At 36.3% G+C, this 24,461-nt stretch overlaps 1 long non-coding RNA gene across 1 annotated transcript; it reads right to left on the bottom strand.

The window, feature by feature from the left end:
- Window positions 1-4,474: 4,474 nt before the first annotated feature.
- On the bottom strand, window positions 4,475-18,436 carry LOC120317286. Its single transcript, XR_005559202.1, has 3 exons — window positions 18,116-18,436; window positions 11,943-12,032; window positions 4,475-4,934 (listed from the first exon to the last, which is right to left on the bottom strand). It is a non-coding gene; the product is annotated as an uncharacterized LOC120317286 (long non-coding RNA).
- Window positions 18,437-24,461: the final 6,025 nt, after the last annotated feature.

Genomic DNA, 24,461 nt, shown 5'->3' with positions numbered 1-24,461 from the left:
TAGGGAACTGCCTGGACCATTCTAACATCTGTGGCCTTGAAGGGAAGGAGCAGGGTTTCATGATCTGTAGATGGATTCTTGGCATTCCATTCCCACCCCATGGAATTAAACCACCCCATCCCAATTGTTGTCAAGTTAAGAGCAGAGAAGAAACTAGGTGAAAAGAGAATCACTTTTGACACTATCATAGCTTGGTTGTCTCCAAAGTTCCAACTCAAACTATTCCCTTTTTAATATATCCCTGCCCAGCCGCCACATCTCTCCTCATTCCCTAATGGCTGAGGTACAATGAGGTTACATTCACAGTATCTCAGCCCGGCTCCTAATTTTTTTTTGAGATCTTCCTCAAACATACTAAATCATACATTCCATGCTATTATAATTAGCAGATAATATATGCAAGGTTTGTCAATATGCAGTATTCTATTAAGCATGTGCTTTGTTTACTACTGGAACCCACTTCTCAGAAAAACCACCTATTTTTCAGAATATCAGGTACTTTTTCACAATTCATACTCCCCTTTCTTGTGACTAGGCTAATAATTTCCCCTTGCAGCTATTTTGCAACTTTAATCTTTCCATTCCTCACTCTGAAGCCCCTTCTGGTGGTTATACTCTGGGTCCTTGGAATTGTAGATACTTTTCTATTATTTAATTATTTACTTCTATGGTCAAGCTAGTTATTTCCTCTTACAACTTGGTACCTTCTGAAGATCCTTCACCCATATTCTCTATCAATACTGCTTAGACTGACATTGATTTCAATAACTTCAATACTTAGCAATTAATTTTTATGCTACAGACCCCTGAGAGAATCTTGGGTGTGCCAAGTTTCTCAAACACTTTAAGAAATGCTGCTTTAAAGTTAGTAACTATTTCTGAGTGTTTAGCCACTGAAATTAGCCTACATTTGTCTGATTTATTTTTCTGATATATCCTTTTCTGGAAATGTACAAGTAGTCACCTATATATCATGTTATGCTTCTATATCTGCTTTGGAAAACAGAACAAAAACACTTGAATTATGCATCAAAGGGGCACATTTGCTGCATATGTGTTTTTTAAAATTAAACTCTTGAAAAAATATTACCTTACCCCATTTTATTAATTGTCTCATTTTAAATGGAGCAGAATATTTTAATAGTCTAAGAAAAGTAATAGTTTATAGCTTAAAACTGGATTTAACATCTGGATTTTTTCCTATTAAATATGCATGCATGATTTTCAGCCCTATTTAACTAACATATTTTTTGAAAGAGTTTACAATAGGAAATGCAACAAACCTCAGCAACGAGAGGGTGTAATACATAAATACATGATTAATGGCAGTTGTAGTTCTCTATCTATCTCTTATTTGAAGAAAATATGAAATATGAAAATTAAATCAATATAGAATAGATGTAAGGACTCTGTATTACCCTATGGTTAACAAAGCAGTATCCCTTAGGACTAGGTATAGAACTGAAAATTATGTGGGAGAATTAAACTGTTAAACTATCATAAAGTAGTGACATTTCATTTACCAAAAAAACCCCATGTAAAAGTTATATGAATTGCTTGGATAGTAAACAGAATTTGGATATCTCCTGCTGAAAAATATGCCTTTAATGTGGACCTTTCTTAGATGGAAGGATTTGAAGAAGCCCTATGTTAAACTGAGCAAGGCTTGGTCTCTTTAGGAATGACAAGATAGTAGTCCTATAAGTCATACCTCCACAATACAGTAATTGAAAAGATATGCTAGTTGAATTTTTATCTTTCTCAAAGCCCTTAAAAGACTATAAATGTTTGGAACAAATATTTCCATTCAGTGATTGCTTAGAATGATAACAAGCAAAGAGAGTACTAAGCTGATAATATTCTTCAGATCTTTTTAATCAGAGGAACCAAGATTGCTGCTTCTCAGATCTTCTGCAAGCAAAGTACTTGACTAATTGGTCCAAATTTAGCAGGTCATTTGATTCACTGGTCTAAATCTATAGGTTTGATTCTTGCACAATATGATATTGAAAAACCTGCATGTGAAATTCAAGTCATGCCACAATTTATGCTATCCAATTTTTTTCAGTATTTCTTTTAATTTTCCCCCCAGAATATATTATATTTTAAAGGGGTATTATATTGTCTTTATAGTTCACTTCCAAACTTTCTTTCTCACAACACACTATTTAATTCAGTAACCTATTTTGCATTAGTCTCATGTACTTTATCTTTCATATATATTTATAAGTTACAGTTGTAAATAAATACATATCACATAGAAATGACCAACAGCTACAAATCAATATAGTACATCTATTACCAAAATGACAACATTACTACATCCATTTCTAAGCACTGTATTTTAGGATTCAGAGAAACTGGACCAGGTTCAAAGAAGGATAACAAGAATTATTACCTTGCTGTTTTCATCATGATGCTGATTACAACAGCATTATTGTGCTACAAGCTTCATTCCTTTAAAATATGTATGCAAAATCACCATGCACATATACAAGAAGTGAAGTTTATTGATGCAATATTTTTTTCCACACAGCTTCTTTTCCTATTCCCATCCTCCCAGGTACCTTTATGTAAGTTTGCAGATGGCAGATTCCAACTGAATCTTAGAAAAAGACCAATTGATTGCAGTTTGAAATTATTACCCAGAGAGATAGCAGACTCATCTTCATGAGCTTCATTTAAATGGAGGTTAGGTAGCCATCTTTCTGACATGCATGGATGTTAATTCCTGCAGTGACTAGGGATTTGAACTTTATGGCCTAATAGCCTTCTATCAAAAGGACCTCAAGGACCTTCCTTGAGGTCCTTTTGTTTCTCTGAATTTCTTTGTAGTTTCGATGTTTGGTACCAGTACCTTGAATCATTATATACTCATTATATACACTGCTGTGACAGATAGTGAAAAACAATCTACTTTAAATATATTTATTTATTTACAATCATATGTATTGTATATGCAAATGGGTCATTTTTTCTTTCATTTTCTTATAGTTTTTTTTTTTAAAGTTTTTGGAAGTTTTACAGAAGAAAAAAGAAATCCCCCACCCCAAACCCTCCCAACCCACCCCAACCCTCCCCCAACCTTCCCAGAGCTGAATATAGGCTTAATTAAAACTTACAAGAAAAAATTTTAAACACTGTAAACCATAAGCAATTAATTACAATAATTAAACAAATTATAAAATACTTTAAAGCCAATATATAAAAAACAAAACAAAAAGAAAAATTATATCTAAAAATACACTACTTATCTAGAATTTTCATTCAATTTCCATAATATCATACTTATATTATATAAAATCTATCCCTCTTTCTTTGTCATCAAATTCAAAGATACACATATAAACTATATACCATAAACAATTAATTACAATAATTAAACAATTTATAAAATACTTTAAGACCAATATAATCATTAGACACATTATAAAATACTCTGAACATTTTCTAATGTCATACTTATATTATTCAAAATTTATCCATCATTCTTTATAAACACTCTCAAAAACACACATATAAACATTACTTATAACATTAAAATTCCCTTATACATATTAAAACAAAACATTCCTTTAAGTACTCCTTAAATATCTAAACATACGCTATCTATCTAAAATTTTCATTCAATCTCCCTAATATCATACTTATATTATATAAAATCTAATCTCTCCCTCTTTCTTTACCATCAACCACAAAAACAAATATATAAGCGTTAGTTATACCATTAAAACATCTCTCCTCTTTACCAATAACCAAATCCTTTTATCACTCTCTCTTATCCAAAAGCCTCGAAAGAAGTGCTTAAAAATCTGCCCTTAAAGGTTGCCCCAAAAAGTTTATAAATCTTGCTTCTCCCGCAGTCTCAGAAACAAATACTTGTGAGGCTTCCTTAAGCTCCTTCTTCTGTTGCTCCTTTTCTTTACGTTTATGTGTTGCACGAGTTATCCTCTGCTCCTTCATCTCAACTTGTTGAGGCCCCTCGATCTGAGATTTCCCAATTTTCATCAATATAGGCTCTTCAGACTGCAATTCTACCTTCCTCTCTTCCGAAATGATAGGTGGCGATGAACATACCCCCAGGACCGAAGTGTAAAACTCTTTTGCTTTGAAAACAGTGTTAAGTCTATAATGTGTCCCCAGATAGTTCACCACCATTCCAGTTGGGACATCCCATCTGAACAACATTTGTCTCTTTTTAAGCTCATCTGCTAAGAAAGCAAACTCCTTTCTTCTTCTTAGAATTTTAGATGGGATCCCCTTTAAAATTATAATATCTTGTGAAGCAATCTGAAACCTCTTATTGTAAAAAGCTTGTATAATTTCATTGTGCAGGGATCTTTTCCCAAAATAAATCACCACATCTCTTGGCAGATTTCTTTGCTTTGCCACCACAGAGTTTTTTCAATTGCACTAAATATTTCCTCTTTTTCTCTATCCAGTATCACAGCAAAGTCATTTGCAACCATCTCTCTCAGATCTCCTTGCAAAGATTCCCTCAGGCCTCTGATTCTTAAAGCATATTCCATCTATCTATATTGAAGCATAAGAATCTCATCTTGAAAATTTTCCATCTCTTTTTCCATACCTTCAAATTTCCCTCCAACAGCTCCACTTTCTCTACCACCTCTTCTACATGAAAATTCAACTTTTCAAGAACAGAGGCAACTTCTTTTAAAGCCAAAACTATATCTTGCCTCAGAATCCTATTATTTTCCGCTAAAATCTCTTTCACTTCTCCCCTGATTTGGGATATAGCATTTCCCATTATGTCTTGCAACTCCTTTACCGTTAATAGCTGTGCCAAAGAAGAGGGTGAAGCTGTTAATTTAGATTGTTGCACTGATGATATCACCGAAGAAGAGACCACCTTAGGAGCTGTAGGAATTACTGGACGCTTTGGAGCCATCTTAAAAAATCTTCTTAAAAATTACCTAAAAAGAGAAAAAAAAGGGGGGGAGGTCAAACTAAAGTCCAAATAAAATCCAATAAGAAAGAAAAGAAAAGAGAGGAAAGAAAAAATAAATAAATAAAAAAAGTCCATTCCGTTTTTTGTTTTTTTTAAAAAAGTACAAAAAACAAAAAAAAAATCCTTCAAGAAATAAAAAAAGTTAAACAGAAAGGGAAAGTAATCCTCCTAAAATCCAAACCCAACATCATTATAAATAATCAAATCCATTCCATTCTGTTCCAGTCAAAAAAAGAAAAAAACAACACCAAAAAGCCTGCCGATCGCCATTTTACTTTCCCTTTCAGCAAAAGAAAAAAACAAAAAGAGGGAATAAAAGTAAATCTTTAAATTTAAAATCCAAATAAAATCAGAAAAAACAAAATCCTCTACTCAGCTCTGTCCGCTTTTTTTAAGAAAACTCACCAGATCTCTTTAATCGCGGAGGTGGTTGCAGCGGCTTGTTTTGTCCCTAGAGACAAAAGCAGCTGGGAAGCGGAGACAATCTGAACTCCGTGGGAGCACTCTTTTCACCCCCCCCCCCCAAAAAGCCTTGGGGGTGCGTAAGAGGCTCTACCACTATTCGGATGATACTCTTCTCCCTCCCTTTGCCCGGGAGGGAGATTTTGAACCGCAGAACAGCTGATGTCTACTGTTCATAGCGGTTCTTACACTTTCCCAGGAGGACGGCTACAAAGTAGCCGCCATCGCGCGCGCAAATCCACCGGAAGTCCCCATTTTCTTATAGTTTTATAACTCTATATTATCATCAGAATCATAAAAGTTTATTGGTTGACTTATCAAATTTACTTGACCACCTATGTCACAAGATAATGACTCTAGGAAGCACACAGTAAGATTAAAATACAATTAATATGTAATAACAATTGTGATTAAAAACTAAAAAAAATAAAATTAGGCTAAGAGAGTACAGCAAATGTTAATAATGGAGCCAAATTACTTTAATTTAGTTCTTAAATTAGAAGTATATGCTGAACTGCGACAAATACTCTAGACGCCTCTTCCTGTAATTTAACATATTGTAATATCTATTTGCCTGCCATCAAATTACAGCATAAACAAGCAAATATATGAGGGCTCTTTTCCTCCCAACCTTATAGCATGATGGATAAAAGCTATTTCTATTTCATTACAAATAAAGAGTAATCAACATTATATATAGATACAACATTTAATACAAAATTGATTTCATAGCTTCTAAGCTTGCAATAGATGTCTCTTTCTACTTAAAACAAAGAAATCCAACATTTATTAAAGAAAAAAAGTTTGAAACAAATTTGTGTTGAAAATTCTGTTGAAAACTAGCATGGTTCCTTTAGTAACTTATTTCCTGGTATAGCTGCTGTATCCTATTGAAACTGAGTTGTTTTCTGCTCAGTTACTCAGTCTCCATTGGCTGGGTTACACAAAGCTTCTCAAAACTTTTTTGCAGTCCCTGAACTCTTTCCAATTACACTGTCAGTTTTCCTTGGTAGATTTATCAAATTTTGGCACCTGATTGCTCATCATTTGGAGCAAGAAAATACATCTCCCAAAGACCCTAAAATATGCTTAACAAAATAAAAAGGGCAAAAAATCAATCCTACCAGTCTGTCAGAATCCAATTATATTTCATCTCTAGTTATCAACTATAGAAAATACCATTTCTGCCTTCTCTGGATTCTGTCATACGATGAAGGGAAGGAGGTGAACAAAGGGGCTTTATGGCCCTCACTTCCTTCGGTACACTTCAAAGGAACTGGATGTGTATATCACCAAAAGGACTAACCATAACAATGGGGCTATTACCTTCATGTAGTTCTCTCTGAAGTCTCCATCCAGCCGGCAGTAAGGAAAAGGGGGTGGGAAATGTAATGCCTGAGACTGTCGCTGGAAGTAGGGGGCGATTGGGTGGGGCTACTGGGGAACCCCTTAAAACCTTGAATGGGAGAGCTTGGACCCCAAGTCCTGTCTAGAATGCCTGCAACCATTTTCTCTTAATAAAGGATGCCTGTTGGAAGAATTATTCCAAGAGTTCTGAAACCCTAAAATATGCTTAACAAAATAAAAAGGGCAAAAAATCAATCCCACCAGTCTCAATAAAAGCAAAACATTTCAGTACCACCCCTGTGACATGACTCCATATTTCCATTGCCAACCTTCCTTTCTATAAATAAACTTTCCATTTCACAGGTTGAAAAAGAAAATGGAAAGAGAAAGGGGTATACTGGAATGCACTGGAGAATGATATTATCTTTTGACTCATCTCCAGAAAGAATTTAAAAAAACTTTGGAAGGGGTATTTCTAAGTCTGCAGGAGCATGCATAAGGCCACTCTTTTCTGATACTTAAAGAAGCCATCATTTTTGAAAAGCTTATTCAACTGCTTCAGACTTGCTCTTAGTTGTCCCTCATATGTATGCAACTACAGCCATCTCACTTCATATAGAAGAAAACAAAGATAAATTATTCCAGAAGCAAGCTCTTCAGTTTGAGGTGATTGCTGTAGAAATTCAAAAAAGGAATATCCAATTATCATCCATGTGTTGTGAAACAATACTTCTGAAGGAAGTCTTGGAATTGGAAATACTTATTTCTTTCAGATTGAAAGAAATTGAGACAAAAACATTAAAAAGGATAACTCATGAAAGGGTCAGAGGATAACCCTCTATTTCCTACTGAAGGGGCCTGTAACTGGAACAAAAAGAAATTTTTTAGCCTAACTATTGCTATCTTGCTTCTGTAATCAGCATTTGCATCAGGGACAAATTTCATGCAAGCATGGGAAACATGTACATGGATGGGGTGTACTGAAGGAGAGAATAAGGGAGTGTAGAGGAATGATTGATGTCTTGCTTATAATGTAATGGCTCTGTTGTCTGATTTTTGTGAGATGTAAAAACCCCAAATTTTGATACTCACAATACAAAGGCAAGTCTGGTTAACAAAACAAAGGTTTATTGGAGAATAACATAAACAGAATAAAAGAGAAAAGAAAAAGAATAGAAGAGAGGAGCGTTTGCAAACGCGGCCCCCTGGATCCTTCCCTATGGATTCGATTCCAGGAGCACACTGGCCTGGTTTCAAGATCTGCATTTTATACCCCTACAATGCATGTCACATCTAAGAAGCTCTTTCATCTTTATAAATGTACTTTGAAGTTGTACTTTGTTAACCTGACCTCTTCGTCCATCTGCTGTTATCTTGTTTATTTGTAATTCTCACCTTGGGTCAAAATCCCCCTCTTTGATAGTAGGATTTCTACTCAAAGTGTAAGTTCCTGTGTCCAGAGGATTTTTAGGCAGGAAATAGTAAACATTTGGTCATATATTGGCATTGCATTGTTACATTTGTGTTACAGTGTTACCTTTGTACTAAAGAGACAGTTTCATATAATGGCATTACATTTCTACAATTATTTCTACAATTATTAAAAGAATAATTTTTATTTCCTTCAATCCTCCCTTTTTTTCTTCCACCTGAATTTATTCTTTTATACTTTTAACAGTTCATAACTTCCTATATTTTCTTTCGATTCCTGTGCAAGCAAGTTTTCATATTCTGAGTCTTCTTTCCCCAATGTTCCTTAAAGTATTGGGCCCATGGTCCTTCCTTCTACCGAAGAAGGTACTAAGGAAACAACAGTAGCAGAAGAAAAACTTTTCAACACATAGTCCAGGTTCTAGGAACACGTCCTATCCATTGAAGTTTTTCTCCCACTTAGATGGAAACAATTCAACAGGTGAGGCAGGTTGAAATTTCATTTTCAGGCCGTCCAGCTGCAGAGTTTTTCACTGGAGAGGATATGGTAGGACTTTCCACGGACTCACGCCTTGATTCCTTAAATCAGGAGGACTTGGCATGGTTAAGACCACTCAGGACTGGTATTTCTAGGTGACAGTTCTTTTCACCTGAATCCACTCTCCAGGAACAATGGCCAGAGACAGGTGGTAAGGCAGCCTAGGCCTGTACTGAGATAGAAGACAAAACCTGCACCACATTATGCAAATACTGAGTAACTTTCTTCTCTTCTTCATTGACATTCTTGAACTTTCATGTAACAAAAGCCTCCCATTTCAAAGAAACAAAAACAACTTTTCAGTTGAGGCCTATATTGACATGGCCTCACCACTAAATGTTGTAAAGCTTTTTTTTTAACTTGAATTTTATCACATATTTGTTTAACTAAAGTATAAATACAACCATCCTGTTTTAGAAAATATTAATCATCCTTGTGACCCCCCTTCAGTGGTTGCTTCTGTGTTCTAGCCATTGTTTTGTTGTTGTTTTTTCTTTTTTCTTTTCAAGAACCCTCTCCCATCTTGCAACATCCACCTCCCATCTTTAGTACATTCTTGTTCCTTCAGTATTCTAAGGCTTGTGTTAAGGCATACAATTCACACGTTTGGGCTGACCACGTTAATGGCAGTCTCCCTGCTTAATGCATGCAATTCACAAGTCTGTGCAAACCAACTTAAAACAACTTTCCTGTTTCTTTCTTCTATTATCCATTCCTTCCTTCCCGTCTGCCACTCTAGCATAACTTCTTTCTTTTCTTCTTCCACCAGTATTCAAGACTCCATAAACATATTTGGAGTCAGTGTATATTTTCTCCTTCTCCCTTTGTCATTTTTACACATTGCTTACATGACTCTAATGGTTGGACAGGTTTTAAGAGTATAATAAGAACCCCCCCAGACATACCACCTTGTAATGTTCCAATACATCTTCTAAGACTTAATATCACACTCTATCTCACACCCTGTGCACTGAACACAATTAACACAGTGAGAGCAGCAACAACACCCACAAAGACACCCACAAAATCAGCACATGCAGGAGGTCTTGGTTTTCTTTTGGTTCTAGATAAAAAAAGAAATATAAAGTTTAGTCTTTTTTCCTCTATTACCCCCCTTTCTGTCAGGAAGATTGACTATTAGTCCATGAAGTCCTTCGGAACTTTAGCTTCAGTGGATCTCCTTGGTGAGATTCCACCTTCCACTCCTCTGGGGCTGGCATGGGCCCTTTTACTCAGGAGTAATGGTCCAACCTTTTTCAGCTGTCCGGATAGCTGTCTCAGTGGTTAACAAGACAATGTAAAGTCCTTCCCAGGTTGGAGTTAGTACACCCACTGTCCTGCTTTGTATTGGTGTACTGCAAAGTCCAAGGGTGGAGTTTGGGCAAGAATGCCTTTCTGTCGCAGGAGAGAAAAATATCTGGACAGTTCGAGTACATATTTTCTAATTATTTTATCTTTTAATTCAATTCTTGGTAATCCCTCCTTCCCCATCTACTATCGTATCTTCATTATGTCTCACTTTTTCTTGTTCTTTTCTTTTCTTTTTCCAACTACTTTGCTATGAACAAGTGTATACCTCCTTTAGGCTTCCTGATTAAAATTGTCCACACTTGATAAGAAATGCTAACCACCAAAATGTCCCCAAATGTTAATTTTAGATAAAAATACCACTGGCTGCCTTTCCCCCCTGCCCCCCCCACACTTCTGGGTCAAAACCTCCTCCAACCTTTGTCCTTGTTTATAAATAAATTACCTAAGTGAAGAGCCAACAAAGGAGAGCTCACCAAACCCTGTTTGAATTTGTTAACACAAGCTTTTTTTCTAACAGTTTTGCATACAAATCTTTAATCAAAACAGCATAGCTATTTATAATCCCAAAATTTTTCTCAACTTCTTTGTTTTAACTTCACAAAAAAATAAACAAGTTTAATAAGATATTCTGAGTTACTGAAATAGGTTTTTTTTCAAACTCTAGTATTGCTTTTAATATAAAGTTAGTTAAATTCCAATTTAATCAAATTCCATTCAGATGGAAACAAATTTTCATTAAATAGGGAAAACAACTATAAATCTAAGCAAAACAATTTAGAATCATTTCTTTTGGTTGATATTAAACAATTTAAACTCAAAAATTTCCCAAAAAAGTTGTCCAACAATTACTGACCCCTCTTTTGAATAGAAAAAATTGCAAAAGTGGGCATTACATTTTCACAGCCACCCCACCTTTCTCAAACCTGAATTCTAAGCAGAGAAAAAGTTAAAAAGATCAACCCCCCTTCTCCTTTCTCTCTCTCTCCCTCTCAAAGCAACACAGCCAGAAAAAAGCAGGGGAGGAAGGGGGTTGTGTCTGCAGATAGAGTTTGAAAAGGCATTAACACACTTAACATTTGCAAAAGGGAGAGAGCAGAATAGGCAAGAAAATGGTATAGGATTTCCTGCCTGAGCATGTAACTTTGGGCTGTTCTTAAGAGGGAGAGAAAAAATAAATAAACAAACAAACACATCTTTCTTCACTTTGTTTGTTGGCCAGACAAACAGAGTGAGGATGTTTCTTTGGTATCTTCTTTTCTCTTGAGGTTAATAACAGTCATATTTACTTTACACACAAAGACTTTGACACATATATACATGCCAAGACAAGGAAAAGAGAACAGAAAACTGCTTGGGAAAAAGGTCTTCTCACTCACACAGAGAGACATACACACATTTCTCTCATTCCCCTTATTTCCCAAAACTTCCTTTTCTACCCTAGCTCCACATGGGCAGAGCCTGGGAAACCCATTCACAGACACAAAGCATCTGCTGCTAGCAAGATGGGTTTTCCTGTTTCCTCAGTTTTACAGTTATTTTTTTTCTTTTGGTTTACAACAACGACTTACAACAACAACCCATCTTCTTGAGAGTTTCCCTGATTATGGTTCCCTGAGGTTCTCGATTTGACAGCCACTCAAAACTCTTAACACCAGTTTGCTTCCCTTCAGGCTGGCCTTCCCCCTTGCGGGAGTAAGGGATCTCAACCTTTCAGGTCCGCACTCCTCTGGACTTACCAGTGTTCCCAGAACACAGCCCATCACACTCACACAGCCGTTATTTGCAGAAATCCTCCCACAATCGCTCTCCTGACCACCCAGGTACAATTGCATGCTTCCCTCCTTTGGGGCAAAAGTCTTTACCTGGGCCAGTGCACTGGGTTACCTGGTCTGGGCTTCAGTTGTTGGCTTTCTTCCTATTTCCTGTCCTTTGATTTTTGTAAACAGGAGTTGTCAATTTAGTTTGGCTCAGAGCCTGCAAAGGGAAAATAGATCTCAGATAACTCCAGGCAGTTGAAATCAACAGGCGCGCTGCTGATTTTACTGAGAACAGTGTCCCCTAGAAGCTCTTAATGCCCACATTCTCCACCAAGATTGTGAGATGTAAAAACCCCAAATTTTGATACTCACAATACAAAGACAAGTCTGGTTAACAAAACAAAGGTTTATTGGAGAATAACATAAACAGAATAAAATAGAAAAGAAAAAGAATAGAAGAGAGGAGTATTTGCAAATGCGCCCCCCTGGATCCTTCCCTATGGATTCGATTCCAGGAGCACACTGGCCTGGTTTCAAGATCTGCATTTTATACCCCTACAATGCATGTCACATCTAAGAAGCTCTTTCATCTTTATAAATTTACTTTGAAGTTGTACTTTGTTAACCTGACCTCTTCGTCCATCTGCTGTTATCTTGTTTATTTGTAATTCTCACCTTGGGTCAAAATCCCCCTCTTTGATAGTAGGATTTCTACTCAAAGTGTAAGTTCCTGTGTCCAGAGGATTTTTAGGCAGGAAATAGTAAACATTTGGTCATATATTGGCATTGCATTGTTACATTTATACTAAAGAGACAGTTTCATATAATGGCATTACATTTCTACAATTATTTCTACAATTATTAAAAGAATAACTTTTATTTCTTTCATGTTGATTGGCTAACAAAGTTTATAAAGCAATGCTACTAACTTTCTAAGGTGTGGCATTTCTGGAAGAAACTGCCAGCATTCCAGATTGTTTGTCACCCAGCTGTTTTACTTGATCAATTAAAGCATTGTTTCCTCAAGAAGCTTCCATTTGAGATGCCTGATTAGACTTTTAATGGTATCTCAAATTTAAGTAAGAGCCAGTGACCTTACACTACCCCAGCCCTACAAGTCTTTTTGTCTACAAGCCACCACATATTTTTATCTCCTTAAATAACTCCATCAGGATGTCATGATGGATCCTGGTTTTCTAATGTATAATATTTTCCAATAATCTAAATTTTTATGATAGACTACAGAGAAAAAATCATGCACCTGATTGTTTTGAATGCTTGGAACAATTAAACATTTGTATATTTAAGTGTACTTTCTATTGGTAAAAGTTCTAATTAGACTAAATTGTTTGGAGAACAGTACAGTTTCAAATGCTTTGAATAACATGACTCAGTACCTCTCAAAATAAGATTGGTGAAATAATTTGCTATTGTCTTGACAATACAATCAATTTTCACAGTAACTTATGAATAAAACGTGGTCCCAAAATTGCAGCTAGACACTTGAAATCTCACCCTTGGATATGCAGCTATTTATTATTATTTGTGATCTGCTTTGATTTTTTAATAGCTATCTACCTGTTTTATCAAACATCTTCCATTTTTCATGTTCCATTGCACAACTCTATACTTTCCTCAGTGATGATTATGGGAAATTCAAAATGTTAGACTCTTCAAGTTTAGATTTTAACATTCACTAATTTTTTAAGAACTAGAAAAAGTTGTATATTTTCTTATATAAAACATGGCTAGAAGCATAGAAAACTATCTTGTGTAAAGTTAGACCACTGTTGTATCTGGTATAATAGCAGAGCATAGCAATAATAGCAGAGATAAACTATCTTGTTTTGTTTTGTAGCAATGGGCTATACTCTGATGGCTGCAATGAATGTAACAATGTCATCACTAGAGGTGGGACAGTTGGAACAAGCTGGGAGTTTGAGTACTGCTAAATAAAAATGGCTACTATTGAGAAACCTGTTCAGAGTCTTACAGTGTTTTAAAAACATAGGCAATAAGGATACAAGAAATCATTATTTTGATGCTAATTCTTAATGGTATTATCCTGTGGGACTGGTGTCTGCTAAAATGGGATTGGGAACTGCATATGGCTCATTAGGCACTCAATGCTCACTCTTAATCTAAATGAGCCTTGGTTTCCAGGATTTCAGGGAAGTTCCCAATTTTTTATTTACATACACTCTGCCTGTGGGGGCTTGGCTTATCCCATAAGTTACAGTGTGCTGTGAAGGAAAAAAACTTTCCCCTTTATGAATCTAATTATGAAGGCATTGGTAGTTCTATATTATCTATTTATATCATCTTTCTATCTTTCTATCTATTTTTTTATCTATCCAATATAGATGTACACGTGGCTGACAGGGAAGAGGTACTAATATACATTACTAACATAGTTCCATTTGTTGCTAAAACATATTTGTTGAAATTCTTAAAAGAGGTTGCACATATAGTCATAAAATGATAAGAGTTCTATTTATTTCTGGAGTACAGTCTGACAATATGTTGGAATATTCATGAACGGGAAGAGTCATGTGGTAACTCAGTCAGCTAATGTGAAGAAAGGGCTACTGAGTCTGTGCAAAAAGGGTATTGAGTTAGGAGCTGGATTTCCAGTCTCTGCTTTTGTCTGTGGTCTGTCTCTGTAAGAAGTCTTCATTAAGCTATGTTGCTGTAAAAAAGAATGGTATTGTAAATATTTTTATATAAATATAAAGTTATTTGAATCAGCTAAATACAGTCAACTGTGAGAGCTTCTGATTTATTTTTCACCAATAGAGAAATTAAAATTCTCTAACAGGTTATGGGCCCAGAGCTTACTAAGGACTGCATTGTAATTTAAAGCTGGAAGAAATTGCCTGTGTTTAGAAAGTATAAGAACAAGGCAGAATTAGCAGAATGGCTGCAATGGAATTTAAGGAAAACTGTGTGCCTTGTTTGGGCCAGAAGAATTACATTATATGGGCTGTAAAAATGGAATGTTTGCTCAAAGCAAAAGAGCTGTGGTATATTATAGAAAATCCACCACAAGTATTTGCAGCAGTTGATCAGAAAAATCATGATCGAGCAATGGCTTATCTCATCTTGAATTTAGATGATGACCAATTTCTAAATGTTGCAAATTTAAAGACTGCAAAGGAGATTTGGTTGAAGTTTAGAGCTGTGCACATGGATGTTTCTGCTTGCAACATAGTGCAATTGTCAAGAAAACTTTACAGAGCCTGTTTGCAACCAGGTGAATCTGTGGAACAGCATTTAAATAAAATGCAAAGTTTATTTTTGGACTTAGAACAACGTGGGATTAAATTCCCTGAGTCCCAGAAGGTTTTATTGGTGTTGAACAGTTTAGATAAAACCTGGGACACAGTTTCTGCAATATTTGAGTGTAAAGAAGAGCAAGACTTAAATTTTGAGGCTTTAAAGGCATGTTTGCTTAATGAAGAAGAAAAATGTCATTTTAGAAGCAGCCACGAGGAGGAGAAATTCCTGAGGAGGGGGTCCAGATTTCAAATCTCCAGAGAAGAAGAAACAAGCAGATCGGACCCTGACCAAATTGCAACAAAGGAGAGATTTTGCAAGCAGAGAGCTGCTCAGCTAAAAAAGAATTGCTACATTTGTGGAGCGAGCACACATCTGAAAAAGGAACTGTTTGCAGAGGAACTATTTGCAGCAAAGGACATTTGTGCATGCAAAGAAGACTAATTTGCAAAAGGAACATTTTGGTGTTGCAAAAGTTTGCTATAGCAACAACAGAGACAAGTGGCTAATAGATAGTGGGGCAAGTCAAACAATTGTTAATGACTCTGAATTATTTTGCAGGTTTGTTCCAGTAGCACAAGAAGCTGTGGCTTTGGCAAATGGCCAGAAAGCAAAAGTCATTGGAAAAGGCGATGTAAAAATTCCATATTTGGAATCAAAGTTTACCAATGTGCTTTGTGTACCTGAGAGGGAACATAATTTGTTAAGTGTGTCTAATTTAGACAAAAAAGGTTTTGAGGTCATTTTTGTAAATGGGAAGTGTCTCATCAAAAGGAATGGGAATATTTGTGCAGAAGGCATAAAGGAAGATAATCTATATGTATTGCAGGGACAAAAGGTTTAATGTTCCCATATATTTAAGAATGTTGCAGAGCATGATTCATGTGTTCATCTTCTGCATAGAAGACTTGGCCTTGCAAGCTTTAAAGTTTTGCAGCAAATGCAAGATTTTGCAGAAGGGCTAAATTTGAAGGGATGCAAAACATATTTGGACTGTGCAGTATGCAAAGCATCAAAGTCAAAGGCATTCCCAGTTAGTAAATGTAGCACAAGACAAACAAAAAGAGTTCTAGAGCTGGTCCATGCAGATCTGGTGGGACTTATGCAAGCCAGTTTGGGAGGAGCAAAATATGCACTGGTAATTGTTGATTATTATAGCAGGTATTCATTTTGCTACTTGCTTAGAGCAAAGACAGAGGTGCTACAACAATTCAAACAGTGGGTAAGTTTTGTAGAGAGAAGGTACAGACAGCAAGTGTGTCAGTTGCAAACTGACAGAGGTACTGAATTTATGTCAACTAAATTCCAACAATGGTTGGGGCAGTTGGGGATAAGACACAGACGTACAAATCCTTACACAGCAGCAGAGAATGGTGTAGCTGAAAGAAGGAATAGTGTTTTGCAAACAATGAAAGATTCATTATTACAGGATTCTGGTATGAGCAGGTCATATTGGGGAGAAGCCATATTGACTGCCAATTATATAGTTAACAGGCTGTGGAGTTCCTCCATTAATAATACTCCATATGCCATTCTATATGGGAGAAAGCCATCACTGGCACATTTGAGAATTTTTGGAAGTACTGCATGGGTACATATTCCAAAAGCAATCAGAAGAAAGGGACAGCAAAAGGCAAGAAAGCTCACGTTTGTGGGTTTTGAGCCAGGGTCAAAAGGATATCGCTTTAGCAATGGAAGTAAAAGAATTATAATTTCAAGGTCTGCTAATTTTGCAGAACAAAATTGGGACAGAATTAATGCAAATTCTGGGTATGTCTCACTTAATGATGGTGATCTAATTAATGACAACTCATCTAAAGATAAAAGGATTATTAAAGATGTCAATGTTCAGAGAGGAGAGTCTGAACAAGACATGAAACCAGAAAGACTTGAGACACAGGAGCAGTTAATACCACATAGGTCAGAGCGATGTAGCAAAGGAATTCCGCCTGACAGGTACTCTGCCAGCAAGGTAAAGGTTTGCAATGTGTGGTATGAGCCAAGAAGTTATAAAGAAGTGTTGGCATTAACAAAAGCTAAACAAGAAAGATGGAAGGAGGCCATGGACAAAGAGATGAAATCCATGGGAGACCATGAAGTATTTAAATCAGTGACTTTGCCACAGGGAACCAAAGCTGTGGGTTGTAAGTGGGTATATATATAAAAAAAGGTATTGCCAAATAATGAGGCCAGGTTAATGGCACAAGGTTTTTCACGATTAAAGAATGTATTAAATCAATAGGTCTGATGTCTCTTCCTGTCATGAAGGGAGGAGTGTTGGAATATTCATGAACAGGAAGAGTCATGTGGTAATTCAGTCAGCCAATATGAAGAAAGGGCTACTGAGTCTGTGCAAAAAGGGTATTGAGTTAGGAGCTGGATTTCCAGTCTCCGGTTTTGTCTCTGATCTGTCTCTGTAAGAAGTCTTCATTAAGCTATGTTGCTGTAAAGAAGAATGGTATTGTAAATATTTTTATATAAATATAAAGTTATTTGAATCAGCTAAATGCAGTCAACTGTGAGAGCTTCTGATTTATTTTTCACCAATAGAGAAATTAAAATTCTCTAACATAATATCATCTGGAAATGAAGTTTTATATCTTCCTTCTAGCAAGACTCCTATAGCTTTGAAAAAACATAATAACAATAACAATAATAATATTAATAATAATAAAGTTGGAAGGGACCTTGGAGGTCATCTAGTCCAACCCCCTGCTCAGGAAGGAAACCCTATACTATTTTGGACAAGTGGCTGTCCAGTCTCTTCTTAAAAACTTCCAGTGTTGGAGCATTCACTGCTTCTGGAGACAGGTTGTTCCACTAGTTAATTGTTTTAACTGTCAGAAAATTTCTCCTTAGTTTCTAGGTTGCTTCTCTCCTTGATTAGTGTCCTGTCTTCAGGCACTTTGGAAAATAGCTTGACTCCCTCTTTTTTGTGGCAGCCCCTGAGATAGTGGAACACTGCTATCATTAGATTAATCTTTCCCCTCATTCCATTTCAATTCTAATTAAAAATGGTCCTACCTTTTAATTTATTCTTCTTTTGTTCTAAAAAGCACAAGAAAGTTGGGAGGAAAAGGTTCACCTCTATAAAGTCACAGCCACTGTTGGATATGCAGATGGGAGCCATGGCCAGGAGGACCTTCACTCAGCTATGGCTTGTATGCCAGTTGCAGCTCTACCTGGAACAGAAGGACTTAATTATGACAAGACATGCTATAATCACCCCAGAATTTTTTGCATTTGTTCATAATAATCTTTATTTAATCCTCTGATTCCAGTTTTATCCACAGAAAACTGGGATCATCAGAAGGATAGCATATAAATTGTTCAGTAAATACTAAATAACTGAAATAAATGTAGGTGATACAAACAAAGCTAAGAATAAACTTCAGTGGAGAAGAGTTCCAGATGTTGCTCTGTTCTGAAGCAATAATCTGGAGTCTCCTTGCCAAGGAAAGACATCTTACATTTTCAGTGCATGGAAAGGCCAACCTGTCATTAGAAAAGCCAGGTGTTCAACTTTACTTGTAATTTAATCATAAATGAAGAAAAAAGAAATGTGAAGCTTCTGAGTAAGTACTGAAAGTGATGTTACAGGATCCATCAGCAAGAAGGACTTTTATCCTACTGTGCAGGAAAGGTTAACCTGAGAAATAGTATTGCATCAACAGAAATGTTAATGAGTTTATATGTGACAGCAGGTAAGCAGCAACACAGCACAAGGAAGCTATTGTGACAGGCAGTTAATTACAATGGAAGTCATGTCTTGGTAATGACTAGGATTCCGGGCATATCTCTTTCCAGACACAGTACAATTTCTCCAGCTCTGTTTATGGGATTATTTGACAGGAAGATGACATTTTGACTTTGAAACAAATTTATTTCATAGACAGTGCAATTACTCACTGGTATTGTGACATTCAATTAGATGTGGAACTGCTCTGCAATTTATTATTATTTTTATTAGTGGAAGACATATAAATATTGGATCTATTTCTGATTAGGACATAGGATCCTTTCCTTTTCAGCATTCTGGCATTCTTACTTAAAAAACTATGTTTTCTGTAACACCATGTTTTAATATGCAGGAGAAATTGCCTTGCAATATATATTTCTTTTTTAAACACATGCAAACCCACACCAATCCAATTGAATTGTGGTTGTTGTAAAAAAAAAAGCAGATAAAATGTTACAATCTTCTTTAAAGACATTACCATGCTGAGAGTTCATATGTAGCTGAAAGGTAGGGATCTTCTGTGCTTTAAACTATGCTAAGAATTCATAAATTATATACATCACCCCACTTTGCATCTTAAGAAGACAGAACTCTTGGAATAGTTCTTCCAACAAGCATCCTTTATTAAGAGTAAATGGTTGCAGGCATTCTAGACAGGACTTGGGGTCCAAGCTCTCCCATTCAAGGTTTTAAGGGGTTCCCCAGTAGCCCCACCCAATCACCTCCTTCTTCCAGTGACAGTCTCAGGCATTACATTCCCACCCCCTTTTCCTTACTGCCGGCTGGATGGAGACTTCAAAGAAAACTACATGAAAGGTAATAGCCTCATTGTTATAGTTAGTCCTTTTGGTGATATCCACATCCAGTCCCTTTGAAGTGTACTGAAGGAAGTGAGGGCCATAAAGCCCCTTTGTTCACCCCCTTCCCTTCATCGTATGACAGAATCCAGAGAAGGCAGAAATGGGGTTTTCTATAGTTGATAACTAGAGATGAAATATAATTGGATTCTGACACACTGCACAAAAGGAATACATGCAAGTTGCAGATTATCAGAGCTGGCTTCCAGCTGTGATCACAGCACCATATTATCACTGGGAAGGTATCATATAGAGGAAAAAAATAGCCTGATAGATAGAAATGTTTAGATAACACAAGGTTTTGTTGCTGACTCTTTCTCTGTAAAAGAGAAAAGGCGGCATATAAGGATGTAGATGTGGTGTTTGTATTTAAGAGACTCTTAAATAGCATTAAGGAAACTCTTAGCAAGAGTAATGCCTCTGGAATAACTACAAATATAACTAGCCTATTATAGAAGGATTTCTGGAAATAATCCCATATGTAACATGAGTTTTACATGACAAGAACACTATACAAACTGACACCATACATATTGAAAGGTTGTAATAAAATCTTCCTAATCATCAGTCAGAACTGATCAAGCTTTTTGGGTGAGAATGAAACATCTTCTTCCTCAATGAAAAAACATAATTCAGTTGCCTTTTGAAAAAACAAACACTTTTGAGATAATGATGACTTGGATGACTGAGAATCTCCATAGACATTGTTCTAACATTTTCCCCACAGGTGCAGGATTTGCCTTTTGGATCAACTAATGCCATTTCACCTGATTTAATGCAGGAACTGGATCCAACTGGGTGATCTAGAATTAAGGAGAAACTTCCTGACAGTGAGGACAATTAACCAGTGGAACAGTTTGACTCCAGAAATTGTGGATGCTCCATCACTGGAAATTTTAAAGAAGAGACTAGACAATCACCTGTCTGAGATGGTATAGGTCAGGGCTTTTCAACCTTTTCACCCATTGTACCACTTTTAGGATAAGGCAATATCCAAGTACCACCAGTCACCCAGCAAGGTGTCAAAAACTTGCCCCCCCCCAAAAAAGGAAAAAATGATAAAGTACAGGTAGTACTCAACTTACAAAAATTCACTTAGTGACTGTTCGAAGTTACAACGGCACTGAAAAAAGCAAATTATGACCATTTTTCACACTTAATACTGTTGCAGCATCCTCAGGGTCATGTGATTTGCATTCGGATGCTTGGCAACTGATTCATATTTATGATGGTCACAGTGTCCCAGGGTCATGTGATCACCTTTTGCAACTTTTTGACAAGCGAAGTCAATGGCCGGGGGGCGTGGTCAGCTCATCACTCAGGTTGCGGGGTGCCTATGGGAAATGCAGGCGGGGATGTGGGGAGGATCTGTAAGTCTCTGGTGGAGGGGGGTGGGACAGGCATGGGCACCTTCCTTTCCTCCCTCTCTCCCTCCCATTGTCCCTTCCTTCTTTCCTTCCTTCCTTTCTTCCTTCCCTCCCTCCCTCGCTTCCATTATCTCTTCCTCCCTTATAAAGACACTAAGAAAAAGACTAAGGCATGTCTTGAGCAGAGATTTGAAGCTGCTGCAGAGCTGCTTGTTACAGCTTGAGACAGCTTGAGAGTCTCTGTGTGTTTATTGGTTTTTATATACTTTTTAGATACATAGGCTTTTACCATTAAATGCTGACATTTTACATTCATAAGTTTAACCATTAGATGCTGACATAAAGTTTCTTCATTGGAAAATTCCTTCATATACACAACTATTTTCTAGTAACATATCACCTGATCAGAGACCAGGTAAAAAAAAATACAGATAGATCAAAAGGAGAAAGAACTAATAAAGGCAAGAAGAGATAGGAAGTAACTTAAGCATATTATCTATTTAGATAGGTGAGATATTATGTCAAAAGGGGATGACCTGACTTCTGGTTCCGGTTTGCGGTGACTCTAGCCATACGGGGAGACTCGTCTCCTCGACGGCTAGCCTTCCCTCTGCCGGTTGACTCTTATACGGGTCGAAAGTCACCCTGGAGGGTGCGACTTCTGTTGAAGAGGCTTTGGTTCGGCTGCGGAGGAATGGCGACTTCTCCAGCTGTCCAGGCGATCTCTGAGGGCCGACGGAGAAGAAGATCGGCCAGTAAAATGGCTGATCATCCTGCTGCTTCAGACCACAAGTCAAGAACATCTAAGCGTTAAGAGCCCCCGTGGTGAATCCGAGTGAGATTTTTCCTTGTTACTCTCTCTACTTGACCTTGTTTTCTGCCTGTAAGAGCTTCATTGGAATTATTTCCCTGGCTAGAGAAAGCAGCTTTGATATTTTTGGGAAAGAAAGCGTTTCATAAGATTAAAATTTATTTTCATACTTTTTAGGATACAGAAATTTCTCTCTTTTTTGTTCTGCTAAGGACTGTACTACTATTTGGTGTTGGAAGATTCTTTCACACTATACTTTTAAAGATAGAAACAAAGCAATGCTGTTTGGAAAATATTCTTCAACTTACTGAGGCGAAAATTTAATATTGCATCTTTTGTTATTTCTTTGAAGTAAAACCAGACCTGACCTTCCTTTTTTTTTTTTGAAAAAGATAAACTGAGCTGTGGGAATTGTGGGAGTGGATATAGATTAACTCTTACCAAATACAGCCTCCACAAACAAAACAAATAAATAAAACAAAAAACTATTACTAACTGCTATCAAAATGGAGAATTTGCATTCACAATTAAATTATAAGCTTATATTGGAAAAGATACATGAAGCCACTACAGAAATTTGTACTATACTGAAAGAATCCACTTCAGAACTAAAATCTAGAAACTTCACTTCAAACATGTAAATGGATGACCAGACTACACTTGACTATTCTACAAACCAAATTACATTAGAAGAGGAACCAACTGAGATAAAAGAGGAGCTTATTTTACCTTACAAGCCTTTCATCTACAACTTTGAGGAACAGAAGAAGTAAGGACTGAGATTTGAAATTATAAAGCAACGATATTTTAAAGAGGAGAAAAACAGACGTCTGATGCAGAGGATGGGACTTTTATTTCTTCAAAGGCCATTCCAAGCAACAAAAATAGACTTATTGATTGAAAGGGAAGCGTGTTTATGGAAACCTACTTGGTACAGGAAAAAACCTAGAATTAGACTTAAAAGAGAAATTTAAAATTGTGTAATGGAATAAAAGGCAATACTGGATTTATGGATTGTTTTAAGGACTAAGATTCACAGTTAGAAGCAACTAAATATATATACATATAGGAGTGTGATTATAAGGGTAGATATTTTACATAGATTAAGAATGTATTGGATTGTACCTATGTAGCGTTTGGGAAATATATGAAATTTACTATTTACTGGAATTGCAAAAATGATGACTGCTTAGATTGGGATGCTTTTAATAATTTATGGAATGTTTTAAATTACTAGGATAGATTTCTTGTATGACAATAAAGACATGATAAGGCATCATAAGCTGGAGAAAAATTGAACTTTGTTTAATGAATATGAATGAATCAAGGTTTAGTATTATTTTGTTATTTTAAAGAGATGGATTGACTTTGGGATTACATATATATAGGGCTGATCAATATTTTATTGCTATTAAGATATCTGTTGTATAGTGGAAGAAGAAATAAATGAGTTTGGTATAAAATGAGGGATGTGAGAGATTAAGAATTAGAATCGATAATTTTTTGATATAAACTATTGTATTTGTAAACTGATAAAGTTATAACACAGGTTTAATAGTGATAGAAATTTAAAATAGAAATGGAATATTTAAATATATTTTGTTAACTGAGGGGAATAGAGAGGGGATAGTGAAATTAATTGAGTTGTGTTGTTTATATATATTTTCACTTTTGAATGTTTGACCACCTAACCATCACAGTGAGTCTTGAATACTTTTTGTTTAAGAATGTTAAAAAACCAATAAAATGTCTTTTAAAAAAGGGGGATGACCTTTTGGCTGCTTCATCGGGACAAAGGATATCAAGAGGTTATGAGGTTTGTGGGGGGGGAAGCATGGCAGTTTGCTGCGCGTGCATTTCCCCCCACATCTCACTCTTCTCTATTTTATTAGTGAGGACATTATCCTAAGCTAGAGTAGTTAGTGGGTCTTAGTTTAGTATGGAAGATTGCAAGACATCTTATTAAGTAAAGAGAAAAGACATTGAAATAAACAACAGCTGATAAGGATAGCAACTATTATAATGAGATATTGAACAATCTTTCTGAGAAGGCCAATGGGAAGCCATGACCATAGAGCACTCCACCAATTTCCTAAGGTATCAATTTTTAAATCAGAAGTCAAGTTATGTAAAACATTAATTTGCTTTTGAATAACGCCAGATAGATCAGAAAGATTGAAACAACACATTCCTTCGAGTACTTCACATCCTAGATGTTGCCGGAGCAACAGATAATCAATTGCAGCACCATTTTGTAAAATAGCTTTACAAAGTTCTATTAGCTCTTGATTAATAGCAGATAAAGCTAGGGAGGTCACATTAATGGTCTTTGCTAAATTACATGCAAGAGCATTTAAATTTACATGAGCTCAGACAGCAAGTGCTGGTACCCCTACTAATGAAATGGCTAAGGCAGTATATTCTGCTTTATTGAGGAGGGTTCTAGAAGAATCACAAGTATCGTCCAGGGTTACTGATCTTCTGTTACTGTGATCTTCTGGATATGTTGAGTTCTGTTCTTGTTGGCAAAAATGTGGTGAGTCTACTAAGGCAACAGTGTGTTGTACATATATGCAAAACAATAGCATCAAGGGGT

The sequence above is a fragment of the Crotalus tigris genome, unplaced genomic scaffold (genome assembly GCF_016545835.1).
Source record: "Crotalus tigris isolate CLP2741 ecotype Arizona unplaced genomic scaffold, ASM1654583v1 scf7180000019583.1695794, whole genome shotgun sequence".
Classification (NCBI taxonomy): Eukaryota; Metazoa; Chordata; class Lepidosauria; order Squamata; family Viperidae; genus Crotalus; species Crotalus tigris.
This window is presented reverse-complemented; position numbering and strand designations above follow the sequence as displayed.